The 21,358-nt window shown below is 49.5% G+C and overlaps 1 protein-coding gene and 1 non-coding gene across 8 annotated transcripts in view; both read right to left on the minus strand.

Moving 5' to 3' along the window:
- Positions 1-21,358, minus strand: part of NAV2 (neuron navigator 2) — a 722,564-nt gene that overhangs the window by 337,637 nt on the left and 363,569 nt on the right. The window lies entirely within an intron of this gene.
- Positions 6,141-6,211, minus strand: LOC132009517 (small nucleolar RNA SNORD45). The gene has a single exon (XR_009401984.1). It is a non-coding gene; the product is annotated as a small nucleolar RNA SNORD45 (small nucleolar RNA).

Raw genomic sequence — 21,358 nt, forward strand, 5'->3', positions numbered from 1 at the left:
CTCCCTCTTCAAACATTCAAGAGTCCCTCTGACGCCACTCCTAGATTTGCTCCTTTAATTCTGAGACCCTGCAGCCAGAGATGTAAGCTTGCCCTTCTATCCTTATAACAATCAGGCCAAAGACCACAGGATCTGAGTGATGATGAGACAATGGGGGCCTCGGGGCTCCAACAGAAACATGACAGGAGAACTCAGATGACCCCACCCCTGTGTCCTACACACAATCTGGTTTCTATCAGGCCGGATCCTGCAGAGTCACACTGAAAGCCAGTCATTCAGAATGTGTGGCTGGCCTCTGACACAAACCCAAGGTTTGAAGGATGGCCATACTGATAATGAATCCCTACCCTTCCAGCATGGAGCAGATGGTAAGGAATAACAATGGGTTTGGCCCTACACAGAGGCACAATGGGAGGAGGGTATGTGCCTTTGCTCTGACACCACTGTCCTACAGAGGGAGGCGTGGAGTGTCTAAAATAGCCCTCATCTTCTTCTGATCATGAGAACTGCTAACATTGATGGAGCTTCTGCATACTTAGCATATCCCAGACATGAAGCTGTTTCTATAAATCAGCATCTTCAATCCTCCCAATGACTCTCTGAAAGTGGCACCATCACCAGTATCCAAAAGAGGAAACAGAAGTACAGAGATGTTGGGTAGATTACCGATGGTCACACAGCTCATAAATGGGGGAATTCCATCATGGGTTTGTCTGAACCCAGAGCCTTGGACCCATGCCCTCGGCATTATAGGTCTCGTAGAACAGAGGTTCTCCAAGTGCAGTCCCTGGTCCTACAGCATCAGCAATACCTGGGAATGTATTACAAATACAAATTCTTGGACACCAGTACAGGCCTACTGAGAGAGTAACTCTGGTAGAACCCAGCAGTCTGCTTTGTCATTGTTGTTTTGTAAGGTCTGCAGCTCATTCTGATGCCCATTTACACTTGAGACCACTGTTCCAGGGGAAGGAGATTTGCATCATGTCACTTGAGAAAGCCCCAGAATGAGTCACCTGACCCATTAACCAGTAGCGTCACCCAGCAATGAGCAGGGCACAGAAGGGCAGGGTGCAGGGCCGGTGGCTATTACAGGAAGAAAAGGTAATCGCGAGGCCTGGCGTCACAGGGAGCTAGGGCCAAGACAGAACAAGAGGGACAACTGAGGTCCAGGGTGAAGGTGGGAAAGGCCAGCATAGAAGATGCTGCACGCCTGCATAGAAGATGCCAGGCCATTTCCATCCACGTCCTCCCCTCTCTCTTCATAGGGCCACAGGCTCCCAGAGGGCTTGGCAGGCCTTCATGATCCCTGAGTTGTCTCCCTCCCTGGGCGCACACCCCCACTTGACAAGGTCCCTGCCAAGAGGGTCTCCTCTCTCTGCCTGAACCCCTGCCGTGATGGAGAGCTCACTGCCCCCAAGGGAGTTCTTTCTCCTTCTTTGGAGATGTCTGCATGGTTCCTTGCACTCTTCCCCATCATTCCTCCCTGCACCCCACCGAGGCCACCTTGAACTAGCCTGTTCTCGGCAGACCTTTACATATTCGATGGTGCTCATGCTTCCCGCCCAGGACAAAGGCCTTAGTTCTTTTAATAATGCCTCTTGTACCTGTTTTCACGTTCTTTCACTGCCCCAGGCCATTTGAAAAGGCTCCTGAGGGATTCTCGGAGAGGAAGCCCCGCAGCCCTCGTCTGCCCTTCTCCATTGGCCCAACTCCGCAGACTCCACTGAATGGAATCACATCAGGCAAGCAGAGCCCCTGGCCCCGGGCTTCTGGCCTGGCCACCCAGTCCTCAAGGAGGGACCCAGGGGAGGGGGCGCTGACTGCCCTTCCTGCTCTTCTTCCTGAGGAGGGCATGGAAAGCACTAGCCTGTTCTGAAGAGAGTTCCTTGAGAAAGCAGGGACAGGAGGCTATGTTTTTTCAAGATCCACTCACTGTGCAGTGAGGGAGGCCCATCGTGGACTGGGAAGTTCCCCCGCACGTGCCCGCTCTGCAGAACCCAGAGGAGCCCACGCTCCCTGGCTTCTCCCCCTCCTTCCCAGGCCTGGCAGGCCTCCAGCATCCCCACTGGAACCCTTGGCTCCTGGAGGGGGTAAACATCAGGCTGTGTGGAGACCCCGCCGTCTCTCCGCAGTTGGCAGGGGTTGACGCCTCTGCAGGGAAGAGATAGTGATGGGTCTGTTTTCACTGGACAGACTTGTGGTTATCTTCCCCGAGGAAGCCAAGGGTGGGGCGGGGGGGTTGGAGGCTGGGCTGGGAGCTTGGAGATCTGGGCTACAGGCCCTCAAGGTCCCAGTGCAAGCTCCCAGTGCATCCCCCTGGAGACAATCTGCTAGAATTCAGAGTCCGGCCCACCCCGCCTCTCCGTGTGACCTGGGGTAAGTTATTTAACTTCTCTGTGTCTTATGACCTCATCTGTTAGTTCACGGAAGTGATAATGGTGCCAGTGTCTCCCCAGTGAGGCCCACGTGAAACGCACATGAACACATGAACACAGGGCATGCACCCGGTCTAAGCTCACCGGATGTTTATTGCTCCTATTGGTCTACTGCTTTATGCAACTTGGTTAGGGATCAAGTTATACAGGACTAGAGCCTTTTTAACTTTACAAAGACTTTGTTCTCTTGTTTGATTCCAATAACTCATGAGATGGCATCATCAAGATATACCATGACCATGCTGTATGTGAAAATACTGAAGCCCAGAAAGGTCAAGTGACTAGGGCAAGGTCACACAGCAGACCCATCCACAGATCCCAGACCATTAACCTCCTGCCTTGGGCTCCTAAGGCCTGGCTAGGATGGACAGTCTGATTTATACTATCATTGCATTTCTTCTCCTATCATATGGATGTCTTATTTTCTAAAAATCAAGGACTAGACTTGTAATCATGGACATAAAACCCCCAATCTGGACAGTCCACAGGCTCCCCACTCCCTCGTCTCCCAGTTTTTATCCTAAGGGGCACACAAGGAAGAGATTCCTCTCTCTCTTCACCCATGGACCTGGCTCCTGGGCCAGGACTCATCCAGTCCCTGCCTGGTGTGTGAGAGTATAGCCAGGCTCACTGGCCAATCCAAGACTCATGGTCTGACCCTGAACCAGACTTTGAAGTGGCATGATATCAGATCCTCCTAGAAATATCCACAGGATGTCCCCTGGAGTACACCTCCAGAGTAGCCTCCTGCAATGCCCCCAGGAAGGGGCCTACACTCCCTTTTGCAGTGATGCTGATCCAATCCCCCTTCTCCTAAGGCTTCTGAACAAGAAGAGCAAGGCAGGTTGGGAATGTGGGGTGGGAGGAGGGAAACCTGACTGCTCCAGATGCACTCCTCTAGCTTGCCAATCCCAAAGTCCTTAGAAGGAGATTCTGGGAGATCTGTGCCTGGGGCTGGGAATCGCCATGTTCTATTCAGTGGCTCCAGAAATACCAGATTTTTTCCCACCATGTCCCATCTGGGCCCGATAAGCACCATCCTTTCAATGCCTGCACTAAGTGGTTTGCAGGCTGTCTTGGCTGCGTGTTCCTGGGAAGGACAATTTATCTCAACCCTCTTCCTCTGGTTCCAAGAAATGCTTCTCTCCCTCCTCAAGAGATATCAGGCATGGGCTCCACTGAGTACTTGTGATCCAGGGATGATCCAATGACATCAGTTTCCTGAGAGCTGGACAGTTCCCCTCACTTCAAAGCCTGGCTTTGCTCTCCCTCCTCCCCCTGGTCCTCTGTACACCCTTGTTCACACTTGGATTCATCCCACAGACCCCCACAGTCCTCACTGTCACTCAGAGCAGAGCTTGGTGCCGTTATCAGACCCAGCCAACAGGGCCGAAAATTCATCAAGAGAGCCGCCTTGTTGTGGACAAGTAGTATTACAGGGTTGAGAACTAGCTATAGGGCAGAATTGTTCTTACATTTATTAATGTATGCAATGGATATTTTTCAATGAACTCCAAATGCCCCATCCTTTTCTGGGTGTCGGGGAGACAGCGTGTTGAACAGACAGAAGATGACACACAAGGGCAGCAAGACTGACAGGCAAGTAAACATACAGTAAGTACCGGAGGACATAGCTGGGCGAGAGTCAGACGGTGCCTGGGGGTGCGGAATGGGGGATGAATACCATAGAATGGCAGCTCAGAGAGACTTCTCCAGAGGCACCTGCCAGCAGAGAAGCAAATGAAGCAAGTGAGCCCCATAGCAGCCCTGAGGGGACAGCGTCAGGGGCAGAGGGACAGAAGAACAAGGGCCCTGAGCAGAATCCGATCCGGGTGCTGCTCAAGGACAGCAGGAACACCACAAGGGCCAGCGCAGAGAGAGCAGGACAGACAGCGAGAGCAGATGAGCTGGAGAGAAAAGTCGTGGCCAGCACACATCAGGCAGGAGTCTACAAACGATAGCCCTTGGTGTGCTCCCATTGGGCTGCAAGCTAAGAACAGGGATGACATGTGGCAAGGGTTGGACGAAGAAGGAAACAAAGATGGAGAGAGAAATGAAGACAATGGTGAAGACAAAGAAGGAGGAGAAGAGGACGGCCACGTGACAGCGTAACCTGAAACATGTACTACCTGGCCCTTGACAGACAGGTCTGCTTGTTCCCCAGTGCAGAGACCTGAAGGACAGAGGGCCGTCTGGGTTTTATCCCCAGCATCACAGGAAGCCACGGTTGGCAGGGGCCCTTCTGAGCAAGGGCGTGTCACAGCCCGAGGTATGTGTGTCAGGCTCACTCTGGCTCCCCCGTTGGGGGGTGGCCATAGGGTCCTCCCACATGGTAGTGACAGGATGGTGGCTTTGCCTGGGATGGGGACAGTGGCTGTCGAAAGAAGGGGCTGATTTTGAGACACATCAGCAGACTTGTCACATTGGATATGGGGTGTGAGGGAGGGAGAGGAGCCAAGGACGATGCTTAGGTTCTGAGGCAGAACAACTGGGTCAGCGTTGGCGCCATTTCCTGACGGTCAGAAGACTAAGGGAGGCGCGGCTGGAGGGCTGGGTTTGAGAAATCAAGAGCTCTGGTCTGGCCATGAAGGGGGCCAAGATGATGAGTCGACATCAAAATGCAAACATTTATATATACACCTACACACACACACACGCATGTGCAAAGCACACACATGTACAATGTAAAGGACGGTGACGTCACTGGTGCTGCTGGAGAAATGGACAGAAAACAAGAACGCATGGAAGACTTCCTTGGACGTGCGAAGTATTCAATGTTTGCTCCCCCAACGGTCTGTGAGGAGATGTCCCTCCTCTTGTCTCTCCCGCTTTACTGATCAGAAAACTGGGGCTGAAATTTTCCCAAAGTTGCACATGGAGCTGGGCAGCGGGAGAGCTGGGAGATGAAGCCAGGAGTCCCCGTTCCTAAGCCCACATCTACCAAACAGAACAGCACATCCATGCCCACTCAGGGATGCCGCCTTCCTTTCACGGCACCTGTCTGTGGGTATTTTGATTTGGGTGATGTAATGGACAAACTGAGTCCTCCTGGTCTCCCGGAATTGATGCTACAGACCAGATGCAATAAAACGTTCTTGTTTCCTACTACCTCTCAGTTTAGCCAAGTGGAATAGACACACATTTACTACAATATTTTTTCTTATCTGGTCATTTTTAAATTATGAAGTCATACATGCTTATTAATTGAAATTAAAAATATGGAAAAATAGGAAGGGAGGAAATTAGTAATGTCCCCAGTCCTTAAATATAGCCATGATTGAATATTTCTGGGACTTTTTAGAGGCTGCACGTGATGTAGTGTATAGTTAGCAAAAGTTTCTGGGGTTCAGAACTGGCAGCTCAGAAAGGGAAGAGGGCCCTAAGGGAACCACCAAATTGCACGGCAGAGGAGTCAGGTAAGAACAAAAATGTCTGACATTTATAAAAGCAACATGTAGGTGTGTGTCAAAAATTGTGCTAGGTGCCCTAACTGCATAACCTTACGTCATCCTCACATCCCATTTCACAGCTGAGGAAACTGAGGCTCTCGTCACTCCCAAGCAGCAGAACTAAGACTTCAAGCTAGAGGGAATGAATCCCAGAGCAGGAGATCTTCAGTCTCAGGTCATTCCTTGCCCAGGGACAACTAATGGCCACCTGCAGGCTAAAACAGATATTGCTTTTTTTTTTTTTTTTCCACCTAAGGTTTTTGTATAATTTTAGAATTAAATCAACTTTGGATTCAGCTAACCCATGCCATGCTTTCACCGACCTCAATTAATATCTCTTGAACAAAGAAATAAAAACTAAAATCTGATAAATCCAGAACAAAATGAATGAGAGAAAGACAGAGTGAAGAGAGGCAACCCAGGATAGACTCATTGAGTCAGCCATTCAACAAGTGTTTATTGAGCACCTACTATGTGCCCGGCACTGAGCTAGACACCGGGAACCAGTGGTGAACATGACAGGCTCAACTCCTGGCCTCCTGGTGGATTTTAGTGGATGGATCACCGTGGCTGGCTGAATTGGGGAAATACTCAGAGTGGCTTCCCTTCAGCCTCAGAGGCTAGCCTGATTGCACTCTGGTGCCTTTGGTCTTCCTGTGCCAATCAACTTGTTCTAAAAAACAAAGAACTTCGGGAATACAAGCCCCTCCTTACAGGGTGTTTCTATTCCACTCTTTAAACCAAACCTTGTCCACCTTGGGCTTCCATGTCATCTCTCACTAGCTTCTTTCTGCTCAATTTCCAACCAGACCCACTAACTGGAATTTTTAACCTGGAGGCTATGGCCCTCCAGGGGTCTCCATGGATGAGAGGAGGTTATACAGATATATATTTTGCAGAGGGTCAAGGGGCATGAAAGGGAGCAAGGGTCCATTGCTTCTGTCAGATTTTCAAAAGGGGTCCATAACCCGAAAAGAGTAAAAGTCCACGGCTCTAATCTTTTCCCACTTCAGTGGTATTTCCCATAGTCTGTGAATGTTGACTCTTTTTCCCTCTAACACTCTCTCCCAGGTCTGAGACTGAGTGGCATTTGGGGTTTGCTTGCAGAAACTACGCGAACGCGGCATTGGTATTTTTCCAGGCACGGCATAAAACGGAACTTAATTCATTCACTTCCACATTGACACAAGGGGGAATGTTCCAATTCCTCAGCCGCTGAGAAAGGCGATGTCCCCCACCAGGCTTCACACAACCCTCTCCCACTTGATTATTATTCGAGTCTCACCCCTGGCCCCGGCTCCACACTGCGGGTCTACACCGTTTCCCTGAGTACACACAGTCTTAGACTCCTTCGCGCCAAAGAAAATAACACCGTTCTGATAGTCGAAGGCAAGAACAGGCTTCCTAAGCAGGTTGTTCATCTGCCAGAATTCCTGCTCACTGTGCTTATTCCTGAACTCCAGATATCAATCACCATCTCTATAGGGTAGAGAAATGGAACAGAAAATACAGACGGTCTCCTGTTCATTCATTTTGTTGAAAGCAAGTAGCACATTCAAGTGGAACATTTAAGAGTCAAGGTCTTTGTGAGCACTCACCCCTTCATTGCTTCAACAAATACGTATCAAGTGTCTACTGTGCTCCAGACACTTTCGAAGCACTGAGGACACAGTCATGGACGAGACCGAATTGGTTCCCACCCTCCTGGAGCGTGTGGCCTAGTGCAGGGAAGAAGGATCACGGATAAATAGAAATGTGTTGGGAGCTAGAACGATGAATATGAAGTGTTACTGGGGCCATGGAACCAAAGACCCTATGTAGTATCACAGTGTTGATCAACAAGGAAGACGTCCCTGCTGAAGTAACAGATGTGCTGAGACCTGGGTAGAAGTGGCTGAAGCCAGGATGCATGGAAGGAGAAGAGATTAAGAGCCCTCGAGGCTTGTGCAAAGATCCTGAGGCCAAAACTGGTACAGCATATTAGAGGAACTGGAAGAAAGCCTATGCAGCCAGAGCACAAAATGGAGCCATGAATGTCTGGACACAAGGCTGGTGGAGAAAAAGGGTTCTGTAGAGATAGCGCCTTGCATGTCCTTGTGGGGATTTGGGTCCCAATCCTGACAACAATGGGGAGTTATAGAAAAGTATGGAGGAGGTGTATGGGACATGATTAGATCTGAGGTTTAGTTTGGTTTAATTTTGAAGCTTTTATTTTCAAGTAATCTCCAAACCCAATGTGGGTATGAACTCATGCTGAGCTCACGACCCTGAGGTCAAGAGTCACATGCTCCCCCGAATAAGTTAGCCAGGTGTCCCTAGATCTGAAGGTTTAAAAGATCATTCTGACCACAGTGTGGAGAGTGGACTGGGAATGGGCAAAGACCATGCATGAGGAACTGGTTTCAGAGGCTTTTCCAGGAGACCTGGGGAGAGAGGCTGGTGGTCTGAATCAGGAGAAGGTGGTGGACATGAAGAGAAGTAGACTTCCTGGGAGGACACAGCAGGCATGAGCCCACTGACTCAATGGTGGCAGTGAGGAGGAGGGCAGCAGTAGTCCCCTCCTCAACAATTTCTGCTTGTCTCCAGAGCATTTTGAAACGCTCCTTCCTAACCGGCCTCTACGAGATGGCCTCTGAGTGGATGTAGCAGTTGGGGCAATAGCACACCAGGGATAAATCTGAACGGAGCCACAAATTCACGAGGCTCCAGGGACACTGGCCATTGTTATGTGCATCAGAGGAGCCACAGCTGTCCCTACCCACAGTCTTTGAATTGGTGACGCCCCTGCCCACATCGGGCTCCCCTGGTCTTCCCATGGCTGGAGCCTTGGGTCTAACACGGTCTAACGTCACCCCCAATCGCTCTTGCACACATCGCCCTGCTTCACTGTCTTCATAGCACTTGCCACTCTGAAATAAACTTCTTAATGCATTTGCTTTCCTGTGTGTATCTCCCCACAAGAAGGTTTCCATGACAACAGAAACCTTGCTGTTGCTTCACCATGCCTAGCACAGTGCCTGGTGCAAACAGGTGCTCCAGAAAAAGAAGATGAAGAAGTAAACGACTCCCCAAAGTCCAAAGCACCCCCCTCCTGAGTGCCCTCTCCCTGGGCCCTGGGCCTTGGCACTGACTGAGCAGCTCCTGGGCTCAGATGTCCCATGAGCCCCTGCAAACTCACTCTGAACCTCCCTCTGAACCCCAGGACTCAGGTGAGTAACGGTTCTCCAAGAGACAGCATTCTCATGGGAGTTTCCTTTGCTTTATTTCCCAAAGCAGAAGAACCATCAGGGCTGGCATTTTTCCAAACTCCACACCTTGGGGCACAAAGTAAACTCCACAGAATCCCGGGACAGAATTATATATTCACGTACCTGACTAAAAGAGCTCACAAGCAAACATTGCTGGTGCTGCTGATTCATGACTATTTCTTTTTCTGGTTTTCCCTACAGATCTCAGGGCCAAAGTCAACTGCATTTGTAGTTCCTAGCTGGTTCTTTTTAACCCAGGATATTAAACAGGATTCGGTTCTCAAAGCTAAATTCCTTTTTGGAAAGGGCTCTTAATATTTGTCTCTTACTCTTCTAATTTAATTTTTGAAAAGATGCTTCCTAACATGAAGATGGGGACTGCATTCAGCAGACAGGAAAGGGACAGGACGGTGAGGCCCCGCCAGGCTCCTGCAGAGCCTGCCATAGGGACGAGTCAATGCCGAGTCACCATGAACAGTCAGTTCTCAGAGCTTGTGAGTCAGTGGTTGCTGGCCATGGGGCTTCTGATGCTTTCCCCAAGCCAGGGGGGAAGTCTCCCCCCAAGCCAGGACGAAATGACTAATAACAGACATCACTGTCCAGTGATGAGTTCACCTGAAACCATAACATGGTGCCTGTGGGAGAAGATGAGCTGTCATCTTACAATTCTTCCCTGTGGCCCTGGGGGTTGAGTTGATATGGGACAAAGGATGGGGTCCTACAACCACTGGGTGAGGCTGGGTACCTTTCTCCAGCCTGCAGTAGTGTCCAGGCCCATCCACTGGCAGATGTGCTGAGGTCACTGGAGAAATAAAGTCAAAATTCTATGGTAAAATTCTAATTCACACCCAGGAAGTCTCACAGAATAGGGAATATTTTCCTCTTAGAAATGGTCTTTCAGGGGTCGCCTGGATGGCTAAGCCAATTCAGTGTCTGCCTTCAGCTCAGGTCGTGATCCCAGGGTCCTGGTGTCAAGCCCTGCATCGGGATCCCTGCTCTGTGGGGAGCCCGCTTCTCCCTCTGTCTGCCGCTACCCCCGCTCATGCTCTCTCTCTGTCAAATGAATGAATAAAATCTTAAAAAACAACAATAACAATAGCAATGGAAACAGCCTTTCAGGAAATAGAGGCAAATAGTAAGATAAACTCGGGGCGAGGTGGGGGATGGAGAATTAAAAATCAACTTGGAGGGACGTTATGGAAGCCTGAGCTCAAGAGAACAGCCGTGCCGCATGTCTGCAGGCCAGCTGGCCATCCTGAGCGTTCCTACCCGCTCTGCATCACTGCTGATCTGCGTCCTCTGCGTCTGTGGCCGCAAATGGTAGCAGCAGTCATCCGTTATCGAATCCTCACTGTGTGACCAGCACCTTACATACACTACGTAATTTTATTCAGTTCACATTAAAACCCCTTCAGCTGAGTGTCCACCATTGTCTGTATTTTATGGATCAGGAAACTGAGGAATTAGACCTGAAGCGACCTGCCCAAGAACATCCAGCTCTTAAGTACTTCCTGGGAGAACCACACCCTTCCTGGATACCAGAAGCCCCGCTCTCATCTTCTGCCGGCCTCTGTCCAATCAAAGAATCCATTTATTCTGTTTACGAAGTCAGGAAAATTATAGTTTTTTTTTTTTTAGTTTTTTCCCCAGAAAAACGCTGAAATAAATAATTCCCAAGGCTTCGCCCCTTGTTATCAGTGAGAGTGTTGGGCAAAACTATCTCCTGAGTATCTTCCAGGTCCAAAGTTTGTAATTTCATTCTGATCCATCCCACAAAACATCTCCTCCCTCTCAAAGGAAAAAAAAATCTTACTAGGCTCTTTAGAATATATACTAGCAATTCTCCATGGACAGTGGAGCTCCTACAAAATCCCCAGAGGTTATCAATTAAGACCGATATTCTCCTGGGTAGGGGAGTGTGAGTAGGACAGAAGAAACGGCTCTGCCTTCCCAGTTATATCTGGCTCCCAGTTTGGGAGCTGGCTGGGTCTAGTCACGGGGTGACTACCAACGGTGCCAACTCCTGGAGGGGACTAGGACCTCTAGCTTGTATGGGTGTGCGAAGGGAACCTTTAGGGCCCCAGGTCTGCCACCTGCTTGCCCTGCAGCAAAATAGGGAGGGTTCCACCAACTGCAAGCTGGAGCCCACCCACCAATGATGTTACCCACCAGCCCATCCTGCCCTGCCCAGGCCCGGGCCTTTCCTCGATCATTAGCCCTTGCTGAGCACATAGCGGACAACATGGCAGCACAGTTGGTCTGAGGAGATGGCGTGAGTGAGAGAGGGTTCCTGATCCTCACTGCCTCTTAAGAGTCACCTCACTTTCTACCGCGGTCACCGCCTCCTGTTCCTGCGACCTGCTCCACACTTCCTCTCACTCACTGGGCTCCCCTCCTCCAACTCCTCCTGCCCCTCTTTATACCTCACAGAATCCCACTGTCCCCCGACTTGAGAGCGCTCCTCCTCACAGGTTTCGCTCAGAGGCCTCACCCCACTCTTCTGGTCTCGGCTCCCGCGCCCCCCCCCCCCCCCCACTTCAGAGAGGCCTTCCCTGGCCTCCCTTCTCTCTGCCACTTCACTGTCTGATTCTCACCGCCCTCACTCTGATTTGAAATTATTTTCCCTGCGTGTTTCACGGCCTGTCTCCAGGTGCTAAAATAAAAGTCCCAGGAAGGCAAGAACCCCCTCATTTTTCACTGTTACATCCCTCCTGTCCCCGGGCCTTGAACTGAAAAGTAGGTGCTCAATAAACGGAGGGAACCAAAGTGCACGTATTACTCCCTCACCAAGGGGAGGTGACAAAGCTGCTGTGACGGTGAGGGACCGTGGATTTTCAGGGTTTGTCAAGACTAGGTCCCGATAACGGCAGGTTTAAATATTATCACTGCATCGAGACAGGCAGCATAGACTGGGGCGCAAGCCTGCAGGTCCCAGAGTCCGAATGGAGTCCTCACAACTACGTAGCTGTCTGACCTTCAGCAAGTGGTTAAATTCACTTAGCCACGGTTTCCTCATCTATACAGGAGAGATGATAATAGTGTGAACCCCTCGGCCCCCTGGCAGATTATGTAAAACGATGCACAGGAAGTATTCAGAAGAACCTTTAGCCCATACTGCCGCTGCCATAAATGTAAGCTCTTCCTGCGGACCAGAGAGAGGGCCACACGTTTTCCATTCTACTCCCCCCTGCCCACCCTAGAGCCTGCAAAGCACTTTTATATAAATCTTCCCATTCGTGCTTCTAAAACCCCGCCGAGAGCCAGGAATTACCTACTCTCCAGGCTCAGAGCAGCTTGACGGAGATCCTGCAGGTAGCCAGAGCAGAGGACAGAAGGCCTCTGATTCAGGAATCCCAATTCTCCTCTTGTCACCACCTATGCTCGCTTCCTCACCCAACCTATTGCCCCGGACAGAATCCGAAGACATGGCTGGGCCCCGTGTGGAGAAACCATGCTTGCTGCTGGAGAATCCCTGCTCAAAATAAATGGAAGCCCCTGGCCTCTGCACGCTCCCTGAGGCCAACGGTGCCTCCCCCAAGCCCGCTCCCCTATAGGCCAGTTGAGGGTTTGGCCAAGCCACAGAGGCAGAGGGAGCCTGTGGCTTCTGCCGCTAGAGCAGGCCAAAGTTTCCATACTCTCCCAGCTTCGAGGCATATCAAAATAGCCTGGCCTTTGTGGGGGTGGGTTAGAGCGGGCAGTGAAGAGGTCCCCAAGGCATTTCTAGCTGCTTCCAGCTGGGCCTCAGGGTCTTTCCTGCGGATCCACCAGACCTCGTAGCCCCTCCTGCTCTGCCCTCCCTGCCCTGCTTTAGCCCTCTGGCCCTTGTCCTCAGAAAGGGCTTCAAAGGTGGCCTGACTAGCCGTTGGCAGCAATTCCAGCATCAGGGACAACTCAGGAAAGGGACTCTGGGCCCGAAGTCCAAGGAATGCAAAGGGCTGGGTGAAAATGACGTGAGGGAGAAAACAGACAGCACTTACCAAAAAGAAACTGGCGCCCTGTTCAGTCTTTTCAACTCCCAGCGGGAGCAGATTTGTTGTGACTAATGCATCAGGCTTTAAATAGTTCCAAGCGGCATACTGATTAGCCCAAGGCACCACGGAGGCAAGTGCTAAGTTTCTCCCAAAGTGCAAAGTTTCCAAGAGAAAGAAAAGGCTGCCACTCTCGGAGATGGCTCACCGGCTGGTGGAAGCCCACCCAGCTGAACTCCTGAATGAAGCAGGAAGGCACAAGGAGCTGCAGAGATCTGGAAATCACATGGAGCCAGTCAGATGGGACGGGAGGAATTTTTCGGTTGGATCCTGCCATCCTCCTCTTTGCAAACCCTTCATGATCGTTCCTTGGCCTCAGTCTACATTTCCCAGCATGACTTTCTAGAACCCTTATGAACTGGTCCTTGACTGGGTTGAATGGTGTCTCATCAAAACTCCCTATCCTTCCGGGACCTCCGAATGTAACCTTATTTGGAAAAAAGATGTAATTAGTTAAAATGAGTTCATCACAGATTAGGGTAGGCCCTAAATCTAATGGCCTGTGCAAGACCACATGAAGACACAGAGACATCCTGGGAGAATGCCACGTGAACATGAGGACAGAGTTTGAAGGGTTGCAGCTACATGCCAACGGTCGCCAGCAACCACCAGCAGCTAGGAGAGAGGCACGAAGCAGATTCTCTCTCAAAAGGAAGACTCCTGGTGGAATCCTTCAGAAAGAACTCACCTCACTAATGCCTTGATTTTGGACTCCTAGCCTCCAAAACGAGGAGAATACATTTCTATTGTTTGAAGCCACACTGCTGTGGTATTTTTTTTTTATGGCCGCCCTGGGAACCTAACACAGGTCCTCAGCTACATGTCTAGCCCTACTCCCATCAAAGTCACCCTCCTCACACTCCATGTATAAGGGGTGGCTTTTATACATTTTTTTAAAAAGTGACAGAGTTTTAGTCTCATGTTTGCCTTGTTGGCTTCCATGTGACTTTGAGCAAACCAATTCATTTTCATTTCAATTTCTCTTATTTTCAGTTGTCTAATCTATACGTGAAGGTTGTGGGAATCTGAATGAGAAAATACGCATGTAACAAGAGGGAGACTAGATCAGCCACAGAATTTCTCTTGAGGAAAGCATTACATTGGTTTGGAGAATAGAACCAAATAAACCTCTTTGCAGGAAGGCATAGATCAAAAAACTAGGGAGCCCTGTTGACTAAACATGTTGTGTCAGTGGTATATAAGTTGGGTGGGAAGAGCTGGCTGAGGGAGAGAAAGAAAGGTGAGGTTCACAGGTAAGAATCCAGGAGATCGACAGGACCAATAAGAGCTAGACTGAAAGCAGTAGAGAGCCATACCCCTCCACACCATGGTGTGACTAGGGAGTTTGGGGGTGGGGATAGAAACATCTAATGGATTTTTCCAGTTGTTTGTGGTGCCGTGTACGAGATAAGCCCATTTCCCCCCATCTCTTTTACAAAATACGCAGTGAACTCTTAATTGGATACCAACAGTTTCATGATGATGGATTCTCTGGGTTTGAATTTGGAGAGGGACTGAGCTCAGAGACTGGGTTGTCATGGGGTAGAGTGAGGAGAATCCACACCAACATAGAGGCTGGAGAACCAGGGGCCTGGGGACATCTGGTCTACCCATACGTGCAAGTGGGCAGCATACTGAGGCCGCTGTATGAACATAACGCAGACATGTTTGCTTCAGCCCCAGTCCTCCCCTTCCTGACCTTGGCTTACTCCTGCCTGAGCTTAGAAAGTAATTAGCTAAAATGAGTTCATCATTTTTTCTTCCTGCTCCCCTTCCTCTATCACTTGTCCTCTACCTGATACCACTATTTGAATCCTACCCATCCTTCAAGCACCACCGGTCTCCTGCTTGAAGCCTTCCCCCATCTTCCCCACTGGAGAGGAAAGATGTCTGTTTCCCTGCTTTGTGAAGTGTGTATCCCCAGGCAACGGGTGCCATGTTCCTTCTGGAGTTAGAGCTAAGCAATAAAAAACAAGACAAAAAGTACTGCAGAGGCAGATAAGGGAAGACAAACTCAGAACAAAGAGAAAGACCCAGAAGGGAGTGCGGGGAGGGGCGAAGCTGGGAGGAGGAAATGCTGAAGAGCTCAAATGGCCAACTTCATCAATAGTCTGGGCCATAGCGGGGCAGCGGGGCCAGCGGGGCCAGCGGGGAAAGGTGATATCTCCGGCAGGCCCTTTTGTGAAGCTGAAATTCAAGCATTTCCCCTGAGTCTTAAGTGTCATTGTGAGGTACCCTGAAAACAATGGCTATGCAGGTTACTGGTTTCTGGAGGCTCTCTAGAGCCATGTGGGCACGAATGACCCAAACTTCCGCCTGCTAAGCTTTCTCCCCACCCTCGCTCAGAGTAAATAAATATACCCAGCAAGGCCCGAGACGGACATTAATCTCAAAGGGCGGGCAGGTGAAACACACTGACCTACCCACCAAGGGCTCTGCAAGAGAGCTCCCCACGGCCTGGAATGAGGAAGTAACTCCATTTACCTGTTTGCTGGGGAGAAAGGAGGCAACCAGAGACCTGCTCCCCGCCTACCCTTCCCCTCTACACCTGTCCTGGAGTACGGGCTACTGAGCTGCTGGGACCTGGGTATTGAGGAACAAAAAATACGTGTTTGCTGTCCAGGGAGAGACAAACGAGTGCGCAAGTGCCAGGCAGTGTGCAGAGTGCAAGGAGAGAGTAGCCCAAGGGTTTATGGTAACTCAGAGATTACAGTCTGGGCTGGGCTGCGCTTTGAAGGATGAAAAGGGGGGCCCTGGGGTGGCTCAGTGGGTTAAAGCCTCTGCCTTCGGCTCAGGTCATGATCCCAGGGTCGTGGGATCGAGTCCTGCATTGGGCTTTCTGCTCAGTGGGGAGCCTGCTTCCTTCTCTCTCTCTGCCTGCCTCTCTGCCTACTTGTGATCTCTGTCTGTCAAATAAATAAATTTTTTTTTTAGAAAGGGTGAAAAGGAATTATGTCCACAACTCACTGCCACCACAAACCCACACACTGGCTGGTAGATTCATCATCTTTTTAAACATTAAAATGTAAGAAAATGTATGCTTTAGGGCAGCAGGAAGAACCTATGATAATCAGGGGAAGAAGGCTGGAAAGGGTTATCTAAGGAGATGGAATAGAATGTACAAAGGTCCTGAGGTAAAGTCCTGGTTGCTATATATATACACCATTATAGTAAGTATTTGTGGGAGGCATTTATATCTCTCAGTTCTGGAGGCTGCATGCCAGCATGTTGGGGTTCTTGGTGAAGGCTTTCCTCTTGGTTGCTGGATGGCCCTATTCTTACTGTAACTTCACATGCTGGTCCTTTTATCATCTTACAAGGTCACTAATGCCATTGTGGGGCTCCACCCTCATGACCTCATCTAAACCGAATTATCTCCGAAGGCCTCACTTCCTAATACCACCACGTTGGGGATTAAGATTTCTGACACCTGAATGGGGATGGGGGGTGAAGCACAAACATTCTGTCCATAGATTGAGTTTGCAGTAATGGACATTAATGACAGTCAGAATAATCACTATTTGTCCAAGAAATACTAAGGAGAAGTTATATCCCAGTATTAACAATCTAGAGTTGGAAACAACGTAAGTGCCCGCCCAACAGTCAGGGATGGGTGTAATAAATTACCCACATACTATCAAATACTAGTAAAAGTGACTGGGTATAAACATACTGATCACATGGAAAGATGTCCATGATGTAAGAAGTTTTTAAAAATGGAGGCCAGAAAATACAGAGATGTTAAACAGTAGGAAAAAAAGACTGGTAAAGAATAACTCACCAAAATATTCACAATTCTTATCTCTGAGTTGAGGTTATGAGTCATTTTTAACTATTCTTTTACCTTGTCCATATGTTCTAAAATTTCTACAATAAACACGTACAATTTTTGAAATAAAAAAGGAAGGGGTGTGTGTGTGTGTGTGTGTGTGTGTGTGATGACGTACTTACTGTCAGAAAGGATCAGGGAAAGTGAGAAAGAGCCTCAGTGTGACCCCACAGGTCAGAAGAAGTGAATAGGCACTCAGCCCACGGTCCCTGCAGCTGCTCCCATTGTGGGCTGTGACCCGAATCCCTTCACATTTTCTTCTCAAAGGTAGCACTCAATCAGCCCCAACCATCCTCTTACATAGTCAGTTTCAATGGGATGGCCACTTGGGCCTTGTAAGATGGAAATGTAATTAGTTCTTGGAGTTGAAAGTTCCTTTTGGGGCACCTGGGTGGCTCAGTCGGTTGGGTGTCTGACTTCAACTCAGGTCATGATCTCAGGGTCCCTGGGATTGAGCCCCGTGTCGAGATCAGCACTCAGTGGGGATCTGCTTGACCCTCTCTCTCTCCTTCTGCTCCTACCCTTGCTTGTGCATGTGTTCTCTCTCTCTCAAATAAATAAATAAAATCTTTAAAAAGAAGTTCCTCTTAAAAAATATTTAATAGGGGCGCCTGGGTGGTTCAGTCAGTAAAGCATTTGCCTTCAGCTCAGGTCATGATCTCAGGGTCCTGGGATTAAGCCCCGCATCGGGCTCCCTGCTAAGCTTCTCTCTCTCCCTCCACTGCTACCTCTGCTTGTTCTTTCTCTCTCTCTGTCAAATAAATAAATAAACAAATATTTTTTAAAAGAATCTTTTAAAAAAAATTTAATAATTGGGATGCCTGAGTGGCTCAGTCAGTTAAGCATCCGACTCTTGACTTGGCTTAGGGCATGATCTCAGGGTCTTGAAATCAAGCCCCATATCAGGCTCCCCACCCAGTACAGGGTCTGCTGAAGATTCTCTTTCCCCTCTTCCTCTGCCTTTCCTGCCAAAATTTCTTTAAAAAACAAAAAAGGGTTTAATAATTATTTGTCAGCAAATCAACATGGATAGATGGGACTGTTGGCCTATTTTGTGTGTGGTGGGGGAAGTGGGAAAACGGAAGAAGCTCTAGGGGAGACAGAAGGTGGTTGTCAACGTTGACGATCCCATGTGATCAGAGAGCCAAGGAGAAAGCCCTTTGTCTTTATGAGTAAAGAGCTAAGCTAGGAGTCGACCCCCTAAGGCATATCTAAAAAGGCAGCATGTAGAATAGAGTAATAGCTGAGATTTATTACTTTCCCCATTCAATCCTGCCCTTTTCTACCCTCTGAAGCTATCATGTGAGCACAGTGCAGTTCTAACCGTCATGGAGCTTACCGTCTGCTGGAGAGAAAGAAAGCGAAAGAAAGCGTGTGGGCTGTAAGACAGGCAGTGTGATAAGTGCTCTGAACGTAACCTCTGGGAAGTGGACGGAGAGCACTGCAGCGCTGTCTTCCATGGGCTGGTCAAGGAAGAGCCCAGGGAAGGAGGTGAGGGAGCAAGCTCTGCGTTTACCTGTGGAAAAGCATTTAAGGCTGTGGGAACAGCAGCTAAGGCCCTGAGTTGCGAGTATGATTGGAGGCCTTGAAAACATCCAGGAAGCCTGAGTGTTGGAGCGGAGTGTTGGAGTGAGGTCTGGGATATGCTCTGGCGGTAACCTCCAGCACCCAGGTGTGGACCCCCTGGAACGGGTTATCTCACACCCTGCCACCATCCTAGGTAGCAGACCCAAAGAAGCAGCTTTCTCTATGTCACTGCCTCCAGTCTCAGGGGGGACAGGTTTCCCAAAACCTGGCTTTGGTGACTAGCAGCAGAAGGTGACGGTGAAGGGCTCAGGCTTTGAAGTCAGACACGTGTGGGTCACAGTCCCGGCTCTCTCACATCCCTGCTGCGCGGCCCTGAGCAGGCTAAACAGGAAGCCCAGAAGTGTGCTGGTATATTGGATCTCCTGGGGTGGCGGGTGCAGGACGTGGATAAAAGCCGCAATTTGTAGCATTTGCCGATGTCTGTGGTGTAAATACATCCCTGGCAGCCAAAGTCAGCTAGCAACGGGAAATCGCTAAACACAGAATTAAGAAGAGACACAGACAATCGGCTCTCAAGAGCCAGGACCAACCAGCTGTAGCATATCCTCCACTCAGTTCCTTCATCTGTGAAATGGATTTCAGCTCCCAGAGTACTTGGTGAGAATGAGATGAGGTGTGTCTAAAAAGCACTTAGCCTAATGTATGGCACAGAGTTAACGTTCCATAAGTGAGAGCTATAATTCTGACTCCATGAGGATGTTTTATTCTGGCTGGGCACTTGTATGCAGGAATGAATTCTCAAATGCCTGGGTGGCTTAGTGGGGTAAGCCTCTGCCTTCAGCTCAGGTCATGATCTCAGGGTCCTGGGATCCAGCCCTGCGCTGGGTTCTCTGCTCAGCCAGGAGCCTGCTTCCCCCATCTCTCTGCCTGCCTCTCTGCCTGCTTATGATTTCTCTCTGTCAAATAAATAAATAAAATCTTTTAAAAAAATGAATTTTCATAGAGGAGAGCAAAGAGTCACTTACAGGGCTGGGGCCTTATTCTGATTCTGCCTCTGCCTCCTGTGTGACTTTGGGCAAGTTGCTTTTCCTCTCTGGGCTTCTGTTACTCTCTCTGAAGTGAGGGACAGAGCAAGTTATAAAGTTCCCTCCAGACTGGATGTTCTGCAATGTCATACTCTGGGGACTGTTCTAGAAGTACCCGTGGAAGGAGTGGGTAGTTACAGGTTACTAAGGCATCATTAAGGGTGGGATGGAGTTCCCAGGATTCTCGCTGATACTAAAAGCCACCCGGAAAGAGGTGACAAATGTCTGCGGAGCCTAGGACAGCAGGCCTGAGTGAGTTCTTTCTTGGCAAAGATCAAAGAACTGTTCTAAAGAGTCGAGAGAAAAAACCCTGAACGCGTGTGTGCGAGAGAGATAGAGACACATATATGATTGGGGGGGGCGGGGAGAGATTTAAGTGAGTATTTTAAGGATTAATAGATCCTCAGAAAATGTCTTTAATAAACACATTTTTAAAATTTTCTTAGGATTTATATATATTTTGTGGGGGAAAGGGCAGAGGCAGAGAGGCAGAGAAGTAGACTCCCTGCTTGAGCGCAGAGTTTGCCTCAGGGCTCCGTCCCAAGACCCTGAAATAAAGACCTGAGCGGAACCCAGGAGTCTGGAGACTTAACCCACTGAGCCACCCTGGCCCTAAGAAACATTTTAGAAAGGAAGGCTATGTCTGCCAAACCTTTAATGTCAAGCGAGAGAAAAGAATTCAGAAAGGAGCTGCAAATAAAACGCTGGGTGAGACGAGCCTAGCAAAGGCAAAGAGGGGGAAAGGCGGGTGAGGGTGACGAGGGCCTCTAAGACCGTCGTCACCAGGCACAGGCACAGGCAAGGGAGCAAGCAGTTGGCGGGGGAGACCAAGGAACGCCAGCTTCGCGGAATTGCAAACCGAATCTGCACAGCTCGGTTCTTTGTGCCTCCAATGTCCTCATTAGAATCCCTTTGAAGTACATCAGACTATAATTTTCAGGAGTCGAGAACAAAGCTTCCTGTAGCCTTTGGCTCGTACGGACCATCGGCAGGAACCAAGTATCTGACACAGCTCCCTCAAAGCCACAGACATGAGGCAGGCCTGCCCACAGATGACAAATGGCCCTCAAAGATTCTGTGGACTTTGCACTTTTCTTCATCAAAGTCTCCGGACTAGCCCACATCTCTTCTCTGGGGGACGAAGGAATATCGGGTCTGAGTGCTCTGATCCCAGCACTTGCTTTCCCTGGCTATTATGGCTTGGAACTCCATTGTCCTCCCCAAATAAGTAGTTTTCCCAAGCAGCCTGAGCGTTCACAGCTCTTCCCGGTCGTGACAAGGAGGTAACTTAACCGAATTTCCATCTCGGTAATCCCTGTTCTAACATTTTTGGGTCAGGTATTGTTCCCCTAAGGAGCTTAATTCCAGAAGCCTTGACACCCAGGGAAATGAAAGGCGGAAGTTGGAGCGCGCGTTTCATTCTGACTGGAGCTAAACCCTGACAGGTAAGCTTAATTACTGGCTGCCTCCAGCTCCTAATCAACCAGCTTCTGACGGGAAGAATAAAGTCATAATAAAACATAATGACATTCTAGTGAGACTGGGAACCACGTCGCAGCAGCCGGTGACTTGCTGTTGGTGAAGCAAGACGCTCGAAAGAGGTGGGGACACCCCTGTGACGGGGGAGCCCCCCTCCCACCGACTCTCCCATGTGGGTGTCCTCATTTTAATGATGACACCGAGAGTTGCAGGCCCGTGGAGTCAGGAACCATAAATGCTGCGTTGACTCTATCTGTAAACGATGATCCACCATC

This window comes from Mustela nigripes, chromosome 1 (assembly GCF_022355385.1).
Source record: "Mustela nigripes isolate SB6536 chromosome 1, MUSNIG.SB6536, whole genome shotgun sequence".
In the NCBI taxonomy this organism is placed as follows: Eukaryota; Metazoa; Chordata; class Mammalia; order Carnivora; family Mustelidae; genus Mustela; species Mustela nigripes.